Raw genomic sequence first — 10,637 nt, forward strand, 5'->3', positions numbered from 1 at the left:
GTACCTGTGTCCCGAAGCTCATCGACAGTCCGTCCTATGGAATTCTTCTTTCCAGTCCAATGCTGTCAGAACGGCCGAAGTCCCAGTTCAGTGTCCAGGCTTTAATGAACCTTGCCGTGCCCTCCTTCCCCCTACCTCTCTCTCTCCCTCCCTCTGCCTCCCTCTCTCTCTCTCTCTGAGTTTCCTAACCCCGAACTTTACTCACAGACAATCACTCACACACAGGCACACACTCTTCCTTGTTTGTCATGACCAGCTCGACCTTTGGGAGCCAACCCCTCCCGAGTGTTCCGCGCCACTCACAGGACACGGGGCGGAGGCACCGTCTACACATTCAGGCGCTGGCTACAAAAGACTCTGGGGAAACCAAGCACCAACGGTGCAGGTTCACACCCCCAAATCATAAGAAGAAGCGACGGGGGAGATGGGGGGCCGGGGGGCGGGATGGTGTAGTGGGGGAACCGAGAAGGAATCCGCCTCAGTCCTAAATACACACATTTTGCGATATTCTGCGCCCACATTCTGTCCAGAATACACAGGGCACACGCATGGACTTTCTAATATACATCTCACACACGTCTCTATATGTTGCCTCACGTGTCTGAACACATTTTCTGTTTTATATTCATCCTTAAGATATTTTAGGATGTAATGTCTGCGATTATTTTCCGGCAGTGGATGTCTCCTGATCCCCTGAGTGCATCGAAAAATATTAAACATCTTCACTGTCATTCAAAGCTTTCTTGAGGTGACGCGCCGTGTAATACTCTGTGTATTGATGGAAAAATTTGCTTTTTTAAAAAAATCACCTCAATGTGTATTCATCAGGCGCGGGCAGGATCGCTTACACGGGCTGAGGAACTGTATTAAATTCTGACTAGCCTTTGGCCAGTAGAAGAGGACAATTTGTTCGTTGTTTTTTTTCCCCTCTCTATCTTCCTCGAACTTTTTTTTCTTTCATTTAAGTAAGATTAATTTCAAGGTTCTCCAGTGAACTGCAATCTCTGGTTCAGGGACAGGTCTTTTCCTGTCTGTCTAGGTTTCACATTTTAAAACAGCTCCATATATATTTTCATCGGTGTCATACTCTGCTCCTTTCGCTCTCCTACACATTTCTTTCATATAAAAAAAATCTGTTCCCCTTTCTATTTGTTTCGTTTACACCGGGAGAGCTGAACGCTCCCTGAGTTAGATCTCGCCTGCCTCTTGCTCTCACGTTTGCCTGCGCGTTTCTCGGTGCTCATTGACAAGGGGAGTTGGGGAGGGGGTAGGTGGCGGTCGTTGGTGGTGTCTGTATTTCTGCACTGACCGAGCCGTGTCACACATTCCCCGGGAAAATAAAGATACTCACCGGGTCCCTTGGCTGCCAATTGATAATGAGCGCTCAGTTCACCGGCTCCAATCTCAATACCCTGGCTCTGAATTGCATGTCAGAGAGAAAGAAAAAAAACTAGGTAGCTTGAGAAATAAGTTAACGCACGGATTTCAATGCAGTTCAGTTCATTCCTTAAGATTCGCACGCCGTCCTAATTTTCTACCTTGCCTATCCCCTTAGCTTTTCAGTGCTCTTTTTTTCCCCTCTCTCTGTGGGAGTGTCTCAATGCGACATACGGAGAGCCCCTTTCGACAGTGAGAAATCAGCCCCATTTCAGTTGTGGATGAGATCCTGGGTCACAGAACTACAGGATCTCCTTGTCTCCAGCCGCCATCCCAGCTACACAGATACACAACACACACGTACATTGTTCAACACACACACACACACCCAAACATACACACACAAATAAACACACACAGATGTATATATACTCACAGATAAATAGAAACACACACAGATAAATAGACACACTCGGATAAATAGAAACAGACAGATAAATTGAATCACACATAAGCAGACACAGATAAGTAGACACACAGAGATAAGTAGATACATGGACACACAAATACACACACAGGTACACAGACACTGACAGACACATATAGACACACACCGATAAACAGACACACATACACTGTCATACAGGTACTTACAGATATAACACACAGGCTCCAAAACCACCACACGGCCTGATTAATTTTGTTCCGAACCGAGTCAGAAAGCAAAAGCAGGCGTTGGCAAATTGGAGTTTAATAAGTCCATTAAACCCTTTCAGAAACTCTACAAGCTGGCAAAAGCTCCGGAGAGATGTATGCGGCACTTTGGCCCAGTTTTCAGTCCCACCACAGGCGTCCTCGGCATGTTTTTGAATGGCCTGTCAGACCTGCCTGCCGAGCCTCCCACTCCAACTTCAAGGCCTGAACCGGGATTTTCAGCTTATGCCTTCTCTACCGAAGGCTGTTCCGAGATAACTGTATGTATGAGTGTGTATTTGTGTGAGAGAGAGACAAACGGGAGGAAACTCTTACTCTACCCCCAACATCTCCTCTCCCAAACCCCAGACTGCCTCTGTATCTCGGTGTTGCCTACTCAAGTACGATGGACTTGACATAGCGCTGGCTGTTGGAGAGAAAAAAAATCACGGCATTTGCCAAGTAGTTGACTCCAGAGAGAAAATATAAATCGCACTACATCATTTCGTTTCTGTAGTCAAGTCTGAGTACCTGCGACAGCTGGGTGGGCGCAGAACGATTCTAACCCGGCCCGTCCAAAGCGGCACACAGTCTGAGGCCCAGTTAGCGTAACTCTTCCCACATCATTGCCAGGCACCTCCGTTCACCGCCTGCTCTCAAGCGTTAGATAAACTCGTACACGTGTTTTATAGACCGCACACTGGGCGTAATGACCGGGCACGCTTCGGACCGATTTCAGAGCCAAAGAAGAGAGGATTTCGAGAATTACTCAAAACCTTGGCCACTTGGTATGTGATTCATCAACGGCACTTCTGAGGCGGATATGGATAGAAAGGGCCACAATGTCGCTGTCAATTGGAAGGCATATGGGTATTTAATATGTAAATACAGAGCTTCTCAGGTGGTATATTAACATATCCAGAGCTATAATATAAATTAATGCTCGTGAGGAGGGAACACTATTACGACACCGATATTCAGAGAAAGTGACATCTTCTGCACCCGTTCGGGACTGTCAGAGATATAATTATGATGTTGATTTCTAAGTGTCATCTTTACACGCACTGAATGCACGGGAACGCCAACGTTTTTAACATTCAACATTGGACAACGCTGGTGTATTCCAGAACAATTCGAAAAATATCAAACGGGGGGAAAAGCCGGTGGATTTTGTATTTGAGTTAAAATGAAAACCACTCCCCAACCCCGATCGCTCTGCTCGGGTGAAATGTTTTGCTTTTAAATGCCGTGCAGAATTTTAACGATGCGCATTTTTAAGCAATAAAAAAACGAGGGTTAAAACTGACAATCGCATGGTCCGGGTATCTTTGTTTAATGTTCCCCCAGTCAACATCCCAACGCGTTATTACCGTTATCTCTTTAAGAGCTCTTCAAAGAGGATTAATATTTCCTTATCGATTTTTCCTTCTGAATATAATTATCTTGTTATCTTGGAGGAATCAGCGGGGCCCTTTCGACAATAATTTGATAAGAGCTCATTAGCGCTGTCTGAGCTTAGGGGCACCCTTTATTACAACCCTCACTCAAAAAGGAATCTGCCTGTGAAACGAATGCAGCCAGGAAAGGCGTACAAAGTGACCGAGCAGTGCAATGGGGTTTACCTTTTTACAAAAAAATCACCTGAAATTTAGAAGGCGGGAGCAAAGGAAGAATTAAAATTCGTTGTTTTTTTTAAAATTTCGATTCACTGGAATACCGGTTAAATGCGAATCACTATTTGCATTTTATTGCAACAAACCCCAGTTCACTTAAATCTCAAACGAGTTAGTTTTCAGGATCCAGGAGATGCGCGCGCGCGCGCACACACACACACACACACACACACACACAAGCACACACATCTGCTTTTACATTTATACTTGGGCTGAAACGGTCTAACAGCATCGTTCGGGGATGTCAATAATCCCTTCACACTGCGTTTCATTTCTCGGTTCGTTGGCGGGTCTTTTAAAAGTATGCAAACTGTTTTCCGTTTGATAAACATGCTGAGAGATGGATCGCCCTCTTCGACGAACGCGGTGCGTTCAACAACGGCCAGCGGACAGTACTTTCGCTCGCCTGGGCGGAGAGGTGAACTGGATGTAGTCCCTTCATCAACTGGCCTCGAAGTGATGATTGGGTTGGGCGGGGTGGAAGTCGGGGGAAGAAGGGGACATGGACAATTTCGTCAGAGATTAAGGGTTATCGAGCCGAGGAGTTGGGGGTGGTGTCCGCGGTGAGAGGGATGGCAACTCGCGGAGCTGAACAGCACGCTCTCTGACGCATGAATGCAGACCAAGGACGGTCACACGAAGACATGGTCAGAGTCTCTCCAACTCAAAATGCATGGTCATCTCGGCCAGCGTCCCGAACATAGGAATGCAAATATGTTGAGACAATATTTCTGGCTTAATAAAAATAGACTAGGGTCGCCAATTGAAACTTGTCTGACAGCGATTAAAGTTGATGACTACAATTAATACTAATTTACACCTGACATAGCATAACCGATGCAAGAATTATACAACGATACACGAATAGTCGTAACCAGTATATTAGTAACTGAAATGGCTAATTATTACTATATTAGTAACTAAAATTACGAATTTATAACCGATACTAAGTCAAATACAACTCATGCCACAAATTCTGCTGCTGAAGCGAAACATACATTACGGAGGTTAGTGCAAGTGAAAAGTAGTTTAATGCAAAAGGGGGGAGGAAGGTAAAGGAGGGCGGGGAGGGTTGGTGGTGGTGTAGGAATGACTGGGAGTTCAGTGCTGCCCGGAATGATGAGGATTAGGACTGGAGCTGCTGAACTCTGTTTCAGTGGGACGCTGCCAGGGTATTCGGAGCGGAAAGCGTGCGGCCGTTGTTTACAAAACGAGAGGCCGGGCTCACTACACATCCAGCTCGGATCAGACGACGAGTGGGCAGCAGTTCGAAACACCTCGTTCAAACAAATAACTGCCCACTTTTTAAAACAGCCCTCAACGCGTTCACGGTGCAGGAACTGTCAACAGTCAGCGAGAGACAGACAAGAAGATAACTTCGACAAAAGAAAAAATGGGCAGACCAATGAAAACTTCTCCTTGGACTACAAACGGTGGTCGCAGTATTTGGCTGGAAGATATTCTGGTGACTGGTTGGGGGGTGGAATAGAGACTGTTCTGCAGGTTTAAGACCAATGTCGCCTCGTCTCCCTGCTCCACTCCCCATCACACAATTCAGCATCACCTGAGATCTTGTCTACTGCATGGTGTCTGTAACTGGCCGCTTAGGAACCGGTCCCTTTGCACCCTTCAGTCGAGGGAAGATTATCTCCCTCTCACCACCTCTCACAACCTCCATTATCCATCACACCGTTTCCTTTCGCCTGTGCCAGTCGCGAAACAATGCACAGTGTAGAGTCGCGACCCGAAAGGTCAGCTTTCCTGCTCCTCTGATGCTGCCTGGCCTGCTGTGTTCACCCAGCTCTACACTCTGTGTTATCTACGATGTACAGTTATATTCTGTTTTGGAAGTGCGGGTGGCCTTTCCCTGTCTGACCAACTGCAAGAATCTGTTAGCCAGCTACGGCACACAACTGGATGGAAGGAGGTTTGGAAAGTCTCAAAGTATAAGGGGCCGAAAAACGAGTAAAGATTCGCCTTGAAGTTGATTGCTGACCTACAGCGCGAGTTTCCTTGGCTGGTGTCTGGAACAATGGATTCCTGAGAGTGAAGCGGCGTATCTGTGGGCTTGGGAGAGTGACAGAACGGAATCCGCTGCGCATAAACAGCACCGATACCCAGGAATGGATTGCAGCCACAAGTGCGAGATGGGAGGGCATCAGAAAGTCCATGTAGAGAGATCTTACTGGTCAGCGGCGGATTTGACAGCGTACTCGAATCTGAGACCTGGCGCTCTGCTCTTGCGCTGCGGTAGAAAAGCGAAATGCTGCGAATGTTTGAAACCTGAATTTTAAAAAAAAATGTCAAACAGAGGAACCGCTGGGTGGAGAAACTCAGCAGGGCTGGGAGAGAGGAACGGAGTTAACGTTTTCAGTGCAATAACGCCGCTTCTTCGGTGGGACCGTTTCATCACCTTCCAGTCTTACATTTTCAGGCCATCGCAACCACGTGTACCCACCAAACGCCAGCTCATGTTCTGCTCACCGGTATGAGAACCAGTGCTAACAGAGAACGCCATTGTAAACCGCGAGAAGCAACTGTGTTCCCGCGCAACAAAAGCTATGGGCCGGGGAATCAGTGAGCGGACAACAACTTCATCCCCAAAACTTGTCATTTTCACTTTCGGAATGGACGCAGGAGGGATTTTGTGGTTGGTCTACCAGATACAGGACATCTGGTTTCTGGGCTTGTATGCAATTTGCAGCCATTAAAGGTCCATCCTGAGCACCCATGCCTGTTCATAAGATTGCTGGAAAGCCACACTGGCAGGCGGAGAGGAGCCATAAAATACTTAGGTCAATGGCATTTCTTTTTTTGGACAGCACCATCTGACACGAAGACGGTCCCGAAACTGATATCTACCCTTTTTTGCCAATAACAACTGGGGAATGAGATGCAGCAGCAATTCGAGGTTATTTGCATCCAGGTTTATAATGGCCGAGTGGTCCCCATTGTGAATTTTACTGCCTTATGATCCCTTAGCAGTGATTTGTTCACTGCTAGAAACCAACCCGTAAAGAAAAGACTTGCACCAATTGAGATCTTTTCACAAACCTCACAACCAATTAAGTTTTTTTTAAGGTTAAACCCCATTGCTTTGTATACGATAGTTAGTGCTGTGTAGTGCTCATCGCGGTCCCGCTACTTGTAATGATGTAAACAAGCACGGAAACTGTTTTGGACAAGGGAGTGATATTGGATAGGATTGAGGGTGGACTCCTCTTATAATCAATAACGTTACTTATGCCTTATACCCCAATGAACAGGCAAAAGTCTCCGTTTGAAGACGGCACCGCTCACTGCAGTATTCTGTGGATACTGCACTGACGTGTTGGGTTATGTTTATTACTGAAATCTCTTGAGTAGGACTTCAAGGCACAGCCTTCTGACTCAGACAAGAATGCTGCCACCGATCCAAATTGTGTGTGCTCATGTATTAATCTTGTGGTGTGGTACAATTTTATATTGTTTCATGCCAGATATAACTGTCAGCGCAGAGGTCATAGTCTATGCACTGAAAACTGTGACACATGATTACCACAACGTCCACAATGTGGGTTCAACAGGAAAACTGATTATACATACTCACCGAAGTCAGCCTATGTTGAGGATGTACCTGAAGATTTACAAAGTAATCTATAGATAAATTAACAGCTGTATTTGAGACAGTTCGACCTCAGTCACTATTCCAAAATACATATTTTTTACAGGACAAAATGTATAAAGGTATTTCTGTGATAATTCCAATAGATTTCACTCTAGTCTTCTTTGTTTTACAACTATGAAAAAAATTATATTTAAAAGAAGTTCTCAATATTTTTTAAAAAATTCGAACTGAACAATGCTGGCACAAACGCAAGCCAAATCGAATTAATACCGTAGGCTTTATCTGAAAGTTAAACTATTCCTATGCAGTGACCTGAAGTTGCAGCAGCAGTGCTCAATCATAGAATAGTTGGCTTCTACCAGTGATTCAATCACAGAATGGTGCCTCTTTTGTAAGTGTTCACATTCAGCAACATCCTGGCTATCCCACCTGCACGTCGTTTTGTTACAAGTAAACTTTCCTTCCAAAGCCGATGCTTTGGTCCTGAATCTTTCTCCATATCTGGGTAGGTCCATGGGATCATGGAGTTATGGAATGTTTCAGTATAGGAGGAGCGCATCCATGCCTCATGCCAACACTCTGAAAGCATAACTCTCTTGGTCCCACAGGCCCAACCTTTTCTCATCAGCTTGTCAATTTTTTTTCTCTCTTCAGAAACTTTTCCAATTTTCTTTTAAAAGTCTCGATTGAATTTGCCTCTACCACTCTCTCAGACAGTACATTCCAGAATCTCAATCATTGCGGTGTAAAATAAAACATTTTTCCTGATGTTACCTCTCCTCCTTTTGCCAATCATTTTAAATTGTTGTCCCGTCGAATAAAACTTGAGTATTGATGAAAAATGACACGTTTTCTTGAAGCTTTTCATCTTGCATTTATCAGGACAATTCTCAAGAAATATCAAACCAAAAGAGAAAACAACATTTCTGCCGTGACAGAAAAGAGTGCTGAATGTACCAGTTAATGATTAAAGACAATTAACTGCCAATCATCACTTAGATTTTGAACTAGGCAGATTCGCTGTGATTGGTCAAAGCTTCACCTTAAGGAATGAACCAGAGAATGGCTGTCACCCATTTTGTTGAGTTGAAACAAACACCGTGTACATTTTCTTTCTGAATGCAAAGACCACGGCTTGCGTATTAATACAAGTAGTTTCCAGTACACACATGTGCACCAGTCTGTGAGCCTGGCTGACAATCCTAAATTCCTGCTCAGTGTAATCCTTTGAGCACTCAGGATCATTGAGAAACTTTCGTCTAATTATGGAATCACATCTGATGTTGAACTGTCAGTCATGCTTAATTGGCGTCTTCTCCTCTATCAACCAGCGCCCTGCTCCCATAAAGGATGAATGTTTTTTCTTTGCTTTGGTATTTCTTTCAAATTATTCTGATGAGCACAAGGAAAAACGTTTTGGCAAAACTCATCTCAAATTAGTGTCCTCTGGCTCCTGCACCTTCCACGACTGAGCTCAGTTTCTCTCCAACTACCCTGGCCAGACTCCTGATGATTTTGAAGACTTCAACCTCAACCTATTCCCCTCTGCTCCAAGAGAACAGCCGCAGATTCCCCAGCCTATCCAAGCACCAGGTGTGCTTCATCCTTGGGACCATTCTTGGAGGAATGGACAGGTTCAGGTGTGCATGTGGCGCAGTATACAAAAACCCATCCACCCCTCCCTTCCGCCACGCCCCCAAAACCACTGGTGTTTGTAAAGCAAAGCCCAGGCTGTTTGAAATCTCCCCAAGTTAAGATAATGATTAATTTATTTTGGGGCGGAATGGGCTTGGCGTTGATCTTTAGTATGTTGAAATGTTAATTTATTTTGGACAAGTAGACCAAAGGTTCTGTCCTGGCTTAGAATTAGTAAGGGATGCGTTATGCTGATGGGAGTAAGAGCTCCCAGGGCAGGACATGTTGTCTCACACAATAGAGTTTCTAAGGAAACAATGTATTTGGAATACATTCTGCAGCCCATACATAGATTGCAACAAGTATTAAAAACACATGAGGCATCAACAATTATTTCCTGAGGATTGTGACGATTGGAAAAACAGAAAGAGGCTTGAAAAACATGCCCGAGTAATATAAACGAGGCTTCACCTTTCAGCTCTGATCTAAGTGTTGTGTTCAGATTGCACTCCCTTTCCCTTTTTCACTGACCTACGGCTGTCCTTGAAAGTTTTAACGAGTTCTTCCACTTTTAATAATAATTGACATCTCTGCCTGACAGCTACAGTCAACGATGACGTGTCGTACTTAATAGTGACTGGAATAGAGGGAAAAAACTGACCTTGTAATATCTGAACGCTTATCTTGCATCGCAGACTATTCATTGCCAACATTCGGTTTATTTTTAAAAAATAGAAAAATGAATTTCTCAGTCTGGCAAAAGTCATAGTAAAGTTTTTTTTTAAAAAATCTACAACTCCTTCCATTTATCGGCTCCTGTTCACCCCCGTAGCCCTCTGCTCCAAACACCAACAGGATTACAAACGGTATCGAGGGATCTGGACCTTGGGGCTGGTAAATGGGGTTCAGTTACAACTCATTCATGATCATCTAATTGAATCGCGGAACGGCCTCGTCGGGGGGGGGGGGGGGGGGAGAACCTACTTCTCCAAAACATTCTTTGTTTCCTTCACTCTGACTCCACTGAGTTCGAGCTTTCTGTTGTAAAACACCTGGAGACTCTGCACAACGTTAAAGTTGCCATCGAACGCAAGCCGTTTGGGAGAAATCATAAATGAAAGCTTTATAAACACGGTTAGTGTAAAATAAAACTTCCCCTCAACACATAGCCGTGGTGATCATTAATCGGAACTTGAAGCAATCAGGGCTTCCATGCGCACAGAATAATTTTGATCGCAGCACTCACCCGTCCCCTCCCCTCCTTTTGCTAATCCACACTCAGATTACATGAAAGCCTGAACTCGCCATAGGCAAAAAATACCCTCTCCTATGCCATTAGCAAATAGGACAGATACTTCTGACATATAAAAAATACAAAATTGGAGGGTAATTTAAAACACTTGCAGCCCCAGCTGTGAAGCCGTGAGGATTGAACGTAATGTTGCTCTGCATCGGTATCAGTGTCACCTCATGGGGTGCAGAATAAAAACAGAAGTGACTTTCCATCAGATTCTGTCACCCTCTCCACTGGTGGATTTGGTTGAAACGCCTTCAGAGGGATGTGTCGGGTATATCTAGTGTATCCCGAAATTTAGTTCGCCAATTTTACACTTAAAGTAATTATTGTCTTAATATTTTGGAACCTGTCCCAT

The 10,637-nt window shown here is 44.7% G+C and overlaps 1 protein-coding gene across 1 annotated transcript in view; it reads right to left on the reverse strand.

Moving 5' to 3' along the window:
- LOC125456472 (LIM homeobox transcription factor 1-alpha-like) overlaps positions 1 to 126 on the reverse strand; it is a 261,291-nt gene extending 261,165 nt beyond the window's left edge. Inside the window, exon 1 of the mRNA XM_048539600.2 lies at positions 5 to 126. The gene's annotated coding sequence lies outside the window, so the exon portion shown is untranslated. The remainder of the gene's footprint in view (positions 1 to 4) is intronic.
- Positions 127 to 10,637: the final 10,511 nt, after the last annotated feature.

The sequence above is a fragment of the Stegostoma tigrinum genome, chromosome 8 (genome assembly GCF_030684315.1).
Source record: "Stegostoma tigrinum isolate sSteTig4 chromosome 8, sSteTig4.hap1, whole genome shotgun sequence".
In the NCBI taxonomy this organism is placed as follows: domain Eukaryota; kingdom Metazoa; phylum Chordata; class Chondrichthyes; order Orectolobiformes; family Stegostomatidae; genus Stegostoma; species Stegostoma tigrinum.